The sequence below is a fragment of the Hippopotamus amphibius genome, chromosome 1, assembly GCF_030028045.1.
Source record: "Hippopotamus amphibius kiboko isolate mHipAmp2 chromosome 1, mHipAmp2.hap2, whole genome shotgun sequence".
NCBI lineage: Eukaryota > Metazoa > Chordata > Mammalia > Artiodactyla > Hippopotamidae > Hippopotamus > Hippopotamus amphibius.
Window position 1 is genome coordinate 69263502 of NC_080186.1, and position 12394 is coordinate 69275895.

General features: G+C 37.3%; 1 protein-coding gene and 1 non-coding gene across 2 annotated transcripts in view; both read left to right on the forward strand.

Annotated features, from left to right (window-relative positions):
* Positions 1–12394, forward strand: part of SLC44A5 (solute carrier family 44 member 5) — a 348242-nt gene that overhangs the window by 61970 nt on the left and 273878 nt on the right. The gene's annotated exons all lie outside the window — the stretch shown is intronic.
* Positions 4473–4574, forward strand: LOC130842905 (U6 spliceosomal RNA). Its single transcript, XR_009050631.1, has one exon. It is a non-coding gene; the product is annotated as a U6 spliceosomal RNA (small nuclear RNA).

The window sequence follows — 12394 nt, forward strand, 5'->3', positions numbered from 1 at the left end:
ATGATTAATAAGCATTTGAAACGTTCACCTTCATAATAATTTATAAAAGTAATTTATGAGAGACCATTTTTGACTATAAAATTAATAGATGTTTTAAAAAAGTGTAACCTGTGTTGATGAGAAATTTTAATAATAGAAAAAAATTGCAAGCAATCTAGTTATTCAACAGTGTGAGAATAGTTACATAAAATATGCACTGATGTAGTATGACATTACCTGGACATTAAAATGTTGTTTTTGAAAAATTTTAAATAATAGAAACGCCTATGCTATCATATTAAATGTAAGAAGTAGTGAATAAAAAGTGTGATTTCACCTTGTCAAAATATACATAGAGGATTTTGATAAGTATGCTATAGTAATAGAAGATGTTAGTAGGAGAAAGTGGGTGAAAGAGTATACAGGAACTCTCACTACTTTTTTTGCAACTTTTCTGTAAGTCTAAAATTATTTCAAAATAAAAAGTTACAAAACAGATAGAAAAAGTAATGATAGGAAACACAACAAAATCTTAGTAGTAATTTCTATGTGGTAAAATGAGTTTTACCTTTCATTTAAAAAATTCTTTTGTATAACAAATTTTTGCAAGTTATATGTTATATCATCACACACACACACACACACACACACACACACACACACAACTCCTCTCTCTAAAATTGGGACAACAAAAAAAGCTAACTTCAAAAGAAAAATGCCATCTACCACAAGCAGTTTGTTGATCAGTGTGGCAACTAAACATGAAAACATAAATGTGAGTGCTGAAAAAGGGTCCCTGTGGGTTGAGGATAATACAGAGATATCAACTGGTTAAAAATGCACTTTACAGGTGGATGTGAAGTGTGAGAGTAGATAATAAGAATAAGGACAGAGATAAATTTAGGAGACTGTGGCACTGGGAATTTTATTTTAGTAGTAAAGATGAGAATGAAGTCTTCTCAAAAGAGAGTAGATACCGACGGTATTTTATGTTAGGAGAGACTTAGACTAATTCTTTGGGTTCTAGCGTAAATCGTAGTAGATCGTGGGAGTATTCCCCAAAGGTTGGTTTTTAATAACTTAAAATTGTTTGCTTTAGATAACCATCTTCATACTTGTTTTTTATCACAGACTCCTTTCTAAGCAACTCAACTTTGCAACGGTTCAGGTCTTCTGAAGAGACAGCCTCTTATCTTAATGAGTGACAAAGGTAATCACCTACTCAAATTAAGTCCTTCTTGATGTAGACGTCTGTATAAAATATTACTTGTTCAATATGAAATAAGGACAAATAGAAAAATGAATACATACTATGGTGTCACTAGGAGCTGTACCTAAAAACTGCAGCATATTAGACCTCATGGTTCTCAATATTTTCCTATCTCAAGACCTCTGAGATGCCTGGCATCCTCCCTTCTATGCCTGGGGGCTCCCGGTAGCAGCGATTCTGGGGAAGGTGTGATGGGCAGGGTCTGTGTGGTTTGTAAATCACATCCTCATGCGTATGCAAGTCAGTTCTGAAATTGCTCCCCTTCTCCCACATTGCCCCCTCCACCTTAAGAGTTATTGCTGGAATCAGAATCCTTGATATTTTTCTTAAAGGGTTATTCTTTCCTACCCCCTTTCTCAATTCTCATTGGGAAGCCAGAGCTTGCTCTTTAGAGAAGCAAAATGGTATCAGAAGTTGTTCCTTGGAGAGGGACCAAGAGTCTCCACTTTAAATTTTGACTCTGATTTCTACTATTTCTGTCTTCATAATTAGGTTTTAAGTCCCTAGCAGGAAAAGACCAGGTCTTATCCATCTTTTTACTTTCTTCAGGGTTAGCCTTTAACTTTCGAAAAGGCAGTTACTTAGTAAATATTTACTGAAAATGAATACTATTTTCCTTAAGGGCAAATTTTATTCCTCCACGAAGGAAAATCTATTCCTTGCTGTGAAAAAAAAAATAAGTGTTGCATAAGTACAAATTAAAATGGGAGATATAGATGTGTAGCTTAAAGCTAAGCAGCAGCTTTGATCTCTGGCTGCGTATTTTTAAAAGATTACAAGGGTTATTAAAAATAGGATCTAAAGGTCTAAAAAGACTTAAAAAAGGGCCCAAGAATGTGTCTAAATCTGCATAGGCTCCTGAAGGCTGCAAGCACATTGCAATATGTGGACCATCACTGACAGGGACCTCAGTTCCCATGAATGTGTTGCAGGGGATTCTGCATCCAGAGTCTCTGCCCGCTGAGTGTGGATTGCAATTGTTCTTCAAGTATGAAAACTGGGGAATGACAGATTTAAAGGACATTTTCTTTTATGTGAATATACAGTATTATTAACATTCTTATGCTTGGGCAGATGACTTTAGTTGTGTAGGCCTGTTTGCTCCTCTGTGAAACAGGATAACAATAATAACCTCATAGACTGAGGCAAGGATCGAATTGGCACAGTGTCTAAGTAGTGTGTAAATGTTGAACAAACAGTGGTTTTTATCTTATTCACAAACTGAAATTCAGAAGTATGTTTCAAATGTTTAAGTGTATTTGAAATAGAATTTCTAGGGTCACATTATCCCTCAGCTACATTGTAGTTGAGATTGGCTTATGTGAACAGAGAGTAGGGCATCGCTACCACATCTGACAATGCTTTAAGGGATAACAGTTTCTCAAAACCACACAACTAGCATCCTCCTAGAGTTTTGGAACTATGATGCACTCATAAGATGAGTGGTACCCAGCTCTTTTCCCTGTTGCTCATTTGATACTTATCTCTCTTTCCTGAATATTGGCTATTAGATAACCTAGAAGAGACATCACAACTTTCACTATCAGAAAGAAATCACTTCTTTCACAGTAATATCTACTTTTAAAAACTTCTACTAATTGATGCTTCTGTTGGCCTTCAGTTAAGGTCAAGTAGCTTGCAGGCCTTTGACCTAAAATTAATGAAGGATTTTCTCTTTGCCATTTATAAGTTAGACTCCTTGGGTGTGAATCATTACTCAACTCACTTTGTAAGGACATTTGCTTTTCATTTTTTAATCAATTTTTTTGCAGTTTTTACATGGGCAATATATGAAAAACTATGATGATTAGAAACATCATAGAAAAGAGAATAGATTTTGGCAAAAACTTGCCTATCCATAGGACAACACTTGTATACTTGTTAGTGTAGAACACTGAAGCTGCAGCACCCCCAGTGCCACCACTACCAATAGAAAATATTCTGTAAACATAAAATTACCTGTGAAATTGTGCTAGGTATCACAGTAAGAGAATCACATCAAGAACAGCGACCAGGAATTACTTGTATAGAATTGATAGATGAGCAGAATAAAAACAGTAAGCAAATATCTATACATGGGCACTGGGGTTTTCATGATATATGTTACAACTTAAATTTTGGCATGTGGATACAGTTAATTATGTGACTGAAGTAGAGATTAGAAATAAAGTTTAGGACTTTCATGTCTTGTCAAATTGATGCATATAACACTAGTGTGACCCTGCACTCTTGAGTTTGTCAGGGGGTAAGTCCTTTCAGTTTCAGCAGCCACCAGTGCAGGACATCAGGACAGTGGGAGAGTGATGGCTGTTATTCTTTGGAGTGCCTCTTTCAAGGCTGACCCAGACTCTGGTTGTGCTTGGTGCTAGTGCCCGAGGCAAGATGATGCCTAGTGCTACTTTTCAGAACGCTCCACTGGCTCCTGTGACTGTGGGAAGGGTCAGGGAGGGGAACACCAGTATTTTTATGCATGTAGCTCCAGGGCAATGTATGGCTTCAGGGACAAGAAAGAGGAACACCAGCGCTAGAGATATAAACAAGATGAGACTTGGGGAAATGATTTAGCCTCAGAGATGAATAATAAATTTAATCTGAAACTGTTGTAAATTTTGTTTCCAAGTGCACGTGTGAGCAACAAAGCCAGTAGACATTTAAATGGGATCTTTAATCTGACAGTTTATCCATACTTTATACTTCAGCTTAAATGGGAGTGCTGCAAGTCACTCCTTATTCTGTCTGCAATTGAAAGGGAGTCTTTATAGTATGTCTTAAAGCCACTGAAGATTTATTTGTATTAACATCTTCATTTTGCTAAATGCCAATAAAGGCTATGCCTTATATTCACTTTTTCTGTTAGGCAATTGCCTGAAAGAAAATGTCATTGTAAAATTTAAGAAATGTGTCATAACTAGTATTTCCAGAAGCCAAGAAACTATTTCTACATCTATATATCTATATCTATACCTACATCCATATCTGTATTGTCCAATGGTTAAACTCTCAAACATACTGATGTTATAGAAAATAAAAATTGACGTGTTTAGATGGATTTCATAAGATTAAAAATCATATAAAAGTTAAACATACACCCATACTTAAAAAAAAAGACTGTAAGAAATGAAGGTAAAGGCAATAATATGTCTCTTACATTGTGAGGTAAACGTAGTTGATCAAGACCCATGTGTTCACTCTTGGATTTTCTATTATGCTTCTGTGGTTGGCCTCACTCCTGTAGTGCATTTAATGACACTAGAATATTACAAAGAAGATTAGTATAGTCCCTGTGCAAAGATGACTCACAAATTTGTAAAGTTGCCATATTTTTGCATAGTTAATGACTTCTTTCTTTGGGTTCTCATGGCACATTGTATATACATTAGCTGTCACCTTTCTGTATCATAATTATTTACTTCTCTGTCCCTCAACAGAATTACAAACGATGGAAATTGTTATTTACATCCATAGCGGCTAACACATTGCCTGGCTTCCAGAAGGCATCCAGAAAATGTTTAATGAATGAATAAAAGCTTTATAGTCTTTGAGTAAGAAACGTGCAGCCACTCTTTGTATACACCCTGCTAACCCAGATATTAATTCTGAAACAGTTAATCCTTTTCTTCCCTTCACACCCTGTCCTCCTAATGACAGAATTTCTGTTTTAGTGTGATGCCCACATGGCCACCTCCTGTTGATAACTAGTGGGCACAACTCAGTTTGATGATGACAGATGGACAAGCCTGCTGTTGTTCTTGGCCATAAGACTGTTTCTACATATTCTCTTCTTCGCATCAAACATGCCTTTCTTCCCCTCTTTTTTTTCCAGACTATACATATTTGCTTCTAACACTGTCTTACAGTATTAAAGGCTACAAGCAGGCTTTGGCAGACAGATAAGCAGAATTATTTTGAGAGATGCATGGTATCTAACACAAAAGAAAGGGACTTAGTGGGGAAAAAAGGCCATAAAATGTTGCCATTATTCAACTGAAGAGGTGTTGGTTTTCTCTCTTTTCTACCACAGTGAGATTGAAATAAAGCTGCAATGTATTTCTGGTAAAGGAGATCCAGATTATGGTACCAGTTATAAGTCATTCAAATTTTATGTATAGTTGCATACATAAATAGTAGTTGCTTCAAATTAGCAATATAAACTAGAGTTGTGTAGATAAGACATTGGCATGTTAATTTTTTAAACCATATACAATATTCAGAAACATTTTAACACATTTTCTTTACTAGAAAAAAGGAAAGGGGGGAAGGAAATGAATATTTAGTTTCTATCATGGGTCAGGCATTTTTGTGCTTTTTCCTATATTTTTCATGTAATCCTCAGAACTACATTGTGAAATAAATTTTATTGTGATTATTTTATAAAAGAAAACTTGGGCTCAAAGGTAATAAGTGATTTGCTCATGGTTGCAGAGCTAAGAAGTGACAAAACTGATTCCAAATCAAGTCTTTCCAGCTCTTGAATTTATTCCCTATTTACTCTGTTGGATTAGCCGGCGTACAGTTTTTAAGGAATGTGGGTTTTTATTATAAATAGCAGTGTTTTAAAGGATGTTCCATGATTGTGAATGGTGTCTTGGATGCCAACGAATATTTCCTCTACATGAGATATGGGGTCTTTGTCCCCTTTTCCAGATTACTAAGTGGATTGATTGAAAAATGATTCAATAATGTGGTATAGGAAAAGAGATCTCTGAATTTTTGGAACGACTAGGCTGGAAGCAGAGTGCTCAGTGTTTCACAAACATTCTTCAGGAGCTACTGGTTGATTTTTAGATGTCAAGATTTGCCTTGACTGTTCTTTTTGCCTAAAGAATCTATGCCTGGTCTACCATGATGGGGTCTGACCTCAGCTCTTGGTTTCACTCTTGTTTGACCCAATTCATAGAGCTCCAGTGTCTTGAAGTGATAAAGGAAGTGTTGAGGGAAAAATCCTGCTAGCCTTCTGGGGCTCTCCTAGCAAGCATCAGTTTGTGGCTAGATTTTTTTCTGAAGCCCATTGAGATTGTTCCTATGTGTATCCACACCCTAGGAGAACCCTTGAACTGACAGCATTTTTTTTTTTTTTTTTAATGGAGCAGGGGCCATGCAGATCCTGAACTTCCTCTGCCTGCTTTAGCACCACTGCTACTCCCTCCCGCCTTTGGCACGGTAGCAGAGAGAAGAGATTCTGTGTGGTTGCTACTTTCTTCATCCTACCCTCAAACGAGTTAGGCTCACCTTCTCAGGGTGAAAGGACAGGTTATAGGACCAACTGCTGGTACCTTGTAACCAAATAACATAGTCGCTAATTGGGATTAACTCTAGTAAGTAACAGACCTGCCAGGCGTCATCCTGGTTTCCTTGGGTAATGCAGACAGCGTCAGAGGCAATTTCTGTGTTAGACGATAATTCCACCCCCCCCACCCCCAAAGCAGCCTTCCATTACAGTATGCCTACAAGTGAGTTAATCAAGACAGAATGATCAATTGGCTAGGTAAAATTTAACAAATGAGTTTCATTCCAACTGAGTTACGAAGGTGATGGTAATATTTGGAAACTGTCTTTTAGAGAGAGACTCTGGAAAAATTATCATTCTGAAATGCAGGCTTAATTTCCATGGTGAGGAAATGGTTATTATGTTAAAATAGATGTTTATTTCTCTCTTTTATCTCTTTTGCATATTTCTTTAAGTATATGTGTTTTCCTATAATTTAAATTTAGTAATTAAACTATATTTAAACTAATGCTTTGCCATTAATGAGAGAAAAGTCACCTTTAAAAAGTTAATTCAGTAGTATAAGTTATTTCAGAACTGGAGTTGAGCCCAGTTCCTATTATTGAAGATTATTTCTCTTTTCTTTTCCTAGGACAGTGGCATTAAAATAATCAGTTTTATCTCTTTCCAGTCATGACACATTCTAGGCTTAGGTAAATAAACCCAACTGAAAAATAACAGACTAGCCAGCCCTGTCTATCACTCAGCTCGAAGCTGTCATTTTTCGTTTCAACGTTTTATTCATGAGCATTAATATGAAAAGCCTCTGTCACAGGTTTGCTTCGTGTGTTTTGATTGCTTTAGAATGGAAATTTACTGAATTTCAGAAATGAATTAGGAGGGGAGTGGAGAGAGCCCTGCTCGAAGAGTCAGGCAGCTGGTTCTGGTCTTGGTCTGCTACCACGTATATGCCTGGACAAATCACTTTAAATTTCTTAGAATGTTTCCTTTGCTTTTAGAATCCAGGTAGCTTGACTAGGCTGGGATGGCACACAGGTGTCCGCTTGTCTGCCAGCTCTGGTCAGTTGATAACACCTGTGTAGGGGGCTGCACAGGAGAGGAGGGTGAGCCTCTTCCAGCTGATGGGAAGACTGGGAGTGAGAGAGCCACTTATTTGCCAGTACCTGAACTCAACTACTTCTTGGGTCATTTTCTGCTTCTATTATGACTTTCATGATGCAATTTTTTGAAATTAATTAATGAACTAACTTGGGCTGTGCCACACGGCTTGTGGGATCTTAGTTCCCTGACCAGGGCCTGAACCCACGTCCTCGGCAGTGAAAGCACAGAGTTCTAACCACTGTACCGTCAGGGAATTCCCATGACTTTCATGATTTATTCTTAATTTTTAACCTCAAGAAATGTTCTCTCTATCCTTGTAGATAATTTGAAAATTTAAAAGTAAGGAGACATAGTCTTTGAGGTCATCTAGTCAAAACTAGGCTGACGTGCATAAAAGTGCTTTGTAAAATGTTGGGCACTATTTTAGTTATTTGAGAGCAGCATGGCTAACTAATGGTAAGCTTTCCCATTGTTTTTTGGGGGGCTCCCTTCCTCCCTAATTTTTGTGAAATGCTTGGTAGAGAAATGATGCAGCTTCTTAAAAGTAAATTTCTTAGAAGTTATCCCACTGACATTACATTAAGAAAATTAAATGTTAAGTTGTACAGTGCAGGCAGTAAACACTAGATATTCAGAGAGCTAGAGAGCTAGAGTCATCAGGGAACGTTGTAAGCAGACGTAGAACTTCAGCAAGGTCTAAAATGGGCAGAAGTTAGATAGAAGGGCATTTTTAGATATGGGACAGAATATGGATAAAGCATGGAATGAGAGCAAAGCACAATTTGGGACAATAAACAGGAAGTATAAACTGTTAGGTTTCAATAAGGAAAATTTGGATTGCTAATAGTAATATTAATATTGATAATAGTTAACATTTAGTCATTCATTTTCCCTTCAATTTTTTTTTTGAAGTCTTTCCAGTGTGTCATACCCCTGTTCTAGATACTGGGGGTATAGCTTTTAGTAAAATGGACAAAAATCATTGATTTTTAGAGCTTACATCCTAGGGGGAGAAGACAGATAATAAACAAAGCAATAAGTGAAATATGTAGTATGTTATAGAGTAATAACTAGAAAGGAGAAAAATAAATCAGGGGAGGGGACACTGGAATGGCAGGGGTGGGCTGCAATTTTGGATAAGGTAGCCAGGGAAGTACTCAATATGTGGGTAATGATTGAGGGATGACCTGAATACCACATTTCAGGCACTCTGTTAAGTGAGGTACAGATACAAAATCGTTTCACTTTCGTGGCAACTTTATGAGAATAGGTACTATTATTATCCTCATTTTATAGATGAGGACCTGAAACACAAAGTCATCAAGAGTGCACAGCAATTAACTATAAGAGCTGGGATTTAAATTCAGGAAGTCTAGTTCCAGAGCTTATAATTTTAGTCTACAGGTTTGGATGACAAAAGTCCTTGAAAAGGCTGTCAGAGCTCAAAGCATTGATAGCATTTTAGAGCTAGAGGAAAATTTACTTATTTTCTAATCCAGTGGTTTTCAAAATGTATTAGAGCCACCTGGAGAGCTGGTGAAAACCTAGATTTCTGGACCCAGTCCCCAATATTTGATCCAGTAGGTCTGGGAATTCATATTCTAACAGGTTTCCAGGTGATGCTGGTGTTGATGGTTTGGGCACCATTTGGGAATCACTGGTTAGTCTAGTGGTTTGCAAACTTGGCTGCACATTAGAATCCCCTGGGGAGCTTGTAAAACCTGCCCATACCTTATTGTAGGAGGTGCTCAGAGCCTATACTTAATTGGTCTGGCCTGAGACTCTGGTGGTATTAGTGACTACAGTGCACATGGGGGATTAAGTACCACTGGTCTAGTTTAACCTTCATTTTACGGATGAGGAAACTGAGGCCTGAAGAAACAGCTATTCCCTGATTGTTTTGGCTCCTAGCGTTCTGCACATTGTTTCTTACTCACCCACTTGGTTCTTGATTGTATAAGATCAGGGGCTGTGTTAATCTATTTGCCACACAGTGAATGTTCAATAAACCTCTATTGTTGAGTGACTAATGTAGCAGGGAATAGGGAACCACTGAAAGTTTTGACCGGCAAAGTGGCATAATGAAAGTAATATTTTATTAGTAATATTTATTATTAGAAAGGGTAGGATAAAGAAATTAGAGCTGTGAAGATCTTCCTATGGCAGTGTTCCTGTAGAGCCTTGCTACTCAAAATGTGATGGAGACCACCACCAGCAGCAGTATCACCTGGAGCTTTGTTAGACATGCAACTCTCAGGCCCTACGTCAGACCTACTAAATTAGAACCTACATTTTAGAAGATCCCCAGTGATTTGTATGCGCATGGAAGTTTAAGAAACACTGCCTAAAACATCAGATGACCAATACGTGGGCTTATAGGGTAGCCCTTAAGGAGATTGAGAAGAAGCAGCAAATATAAATGGTTGGGCGGGTCAGCTTTTCCTTAAGCTTATTCCTTGTGGTCTTTCTTTCCCCCTCCAGGATCTTATTAAATATTCAGTGGTCAAAAGTTTTGGCAAATACCAGGTTAGACAAAGTTAAACAGGTTCCTTTATGATCAGAACTTCGTTTATCTTTTAATATGCTAATGTGCTTTCTGAATCTCCAAGATAAGTGTACAAGCAGTTACACAGTACAGTTTTTATTGATCATGGAAGTTAGTCTGGGGGGCATCTTCACATGCTATATTTTGTGGAGCACATCTTGGTAAAGATGTAATAGGCCCTTTGTGATTATTAAGGTTCCAGACTTATGAGACATTCTAGCCCCTGGTCATCTTAGACTTCCTAAATTTTATATCTGTTACTTATCTGTCCAAATGCCCAGACTTTCCATCACTGGTTCAGGTATATGGCTTTACTTCTACCTCAGTTTCATTCCTGAGCCCTGTCTGAACAGAATCATAGGATAGGTCTGTGGGTTCTGTCAGTGCTGGTCTGGGAAAAACATTCAAGAGTTAGTTGCTAGTTATGGTGTCTGATGGAAATGAGGAGGAGCTACTGGAGAATATTAGGGTCACTGGTAATGTACCAAAGTTTAGATTGCCGTAGGAATAAAATCAGGAGGTATGACGAGAACAAAGATCGAGTGAACAAGGAAGAAACATGGAAGTTTGATTGACGATAATGAGGTACATCATCTGTCAGCAAATTTAAAGTCAAAAGTAGAAAGAAGCAAATGAACAGATACATTTGGGAACTAGGGTTGTTTTAGGGCAGTCCAAAATGGCTTTTCTACAGTTTATTTCCATTGATGCCCTTTTTGAAAATTCATGGCCCATTTAAACCTTGACAGGTTGATTTATCCCATATTCTATGACTCAGAACACATTTGATTTTAAATTGTGTTCGCCAATAAATTGCCAGTATTTTGGATATAATTTGTATTACTTTCATGTATCTTGACATAAAGTTTCACTTGTATTTTTGGTACTCTTAGCCCTAAGAGGAATGAAAATACTTTCTCAATGATACCCTTCCTTTGGGCAGTAAGCACATCACTTTTTTATTTTTTCTGTTAATAAACCAATGGAAAGTATCTTTGATGTAGATCTACCCCTCAAATGCTCAAAGGCTTTATTTTTTATTCCCTTTTCCTGACATTTAAAAAATATTGTTTCTTGAAAAAAATCAAGGGAGCACTCTTATTTCTATTTATGACATCAGTATAATTTTTCTTAGGAATTTTTCTCTTGAAAAATTTGATATTATTTTAATGGGTAAATTTGGATATGTAAATGTTTCAAATCTGATTCAATATTGTTTCACTTTATTGAACCCTTAGTTAACAGAATTTCTTGCACTTTCAGGAGAAATTTTGAAGAGAAGGGAAAAAATTTAAAATCAAGAATATATTGAATTAAGTAGTCTTTGATTTCAGAAACTTTTAGAGGGGATTATTGAAGTTTAAACCCACTTTTCTCCATCTCTAAGATCTACAGTTCTCAGAACACTATGACTAGAATGATGATCCAGCTAAGTTATCCCGAAGAAATTCAATTTTTCTTATTTTACTACATTTACTAAGGCAGAAGAGTAGACTGATTCATTGCAGAATATATGGAGGTTGGCAGTCTCTAGAAGGTTGGCTGAGATGCTTGGTGTGTCCTATTGTCAGGCTAACAATGGTGGGAGATGCAGTTTAGTAGGCAACCCTGACTCTTCTGTGGAGAAGAGCGTGGGAGATTGTGGTAGCGGAGTGACTACCTCTGAACAGGCAAAGAAGACTAAGTGGGTGTTATGGGAGCACCAGCTGCTGAATTTTGGACAGCATGGGTAGCTTGTGCCAACTGTACATCCTTATGGTCGTAGGGAAGGGATAATAGAGGCAGGAATTGTCCCGCATGCCAAAGGTAAATTACTAATGAGCTTTGTGTACATGCTACGGGTTGCCAGTATTTATTCTAGAAAGATTTTCAACAAGGATTAAAACTGGAAATTCAAATTAAGCCTTGGGTTACTAGACAATACCATCAGCTAAATATTTGTACAACATCCATCCAATAAAGTATTTATCAAACATCCTCAGGTGCCAAGTTCTGTGCTAGCTGCTGGAATACCAGGCTAAAAAAGGTAATGTTGCATTCATCATGTTGCTTGCCAACTAGAGTAGGATGCACATAAGTCAAAAAGATAATGTAACATACTATATTATGTGCTATGATAGGAGAAATACAGTGAACCATGGTAACATACGGAAGGAGGGTCCTTAACTTTTAGTTAATGAGTCAGGTAAGAAGAGGCATCTAAAGGAAGGATGAATAGGCATTGAATGGATGTAGAAGAGTGGTGGCAGGAAAGAGAATTCAGGGCAAGGGC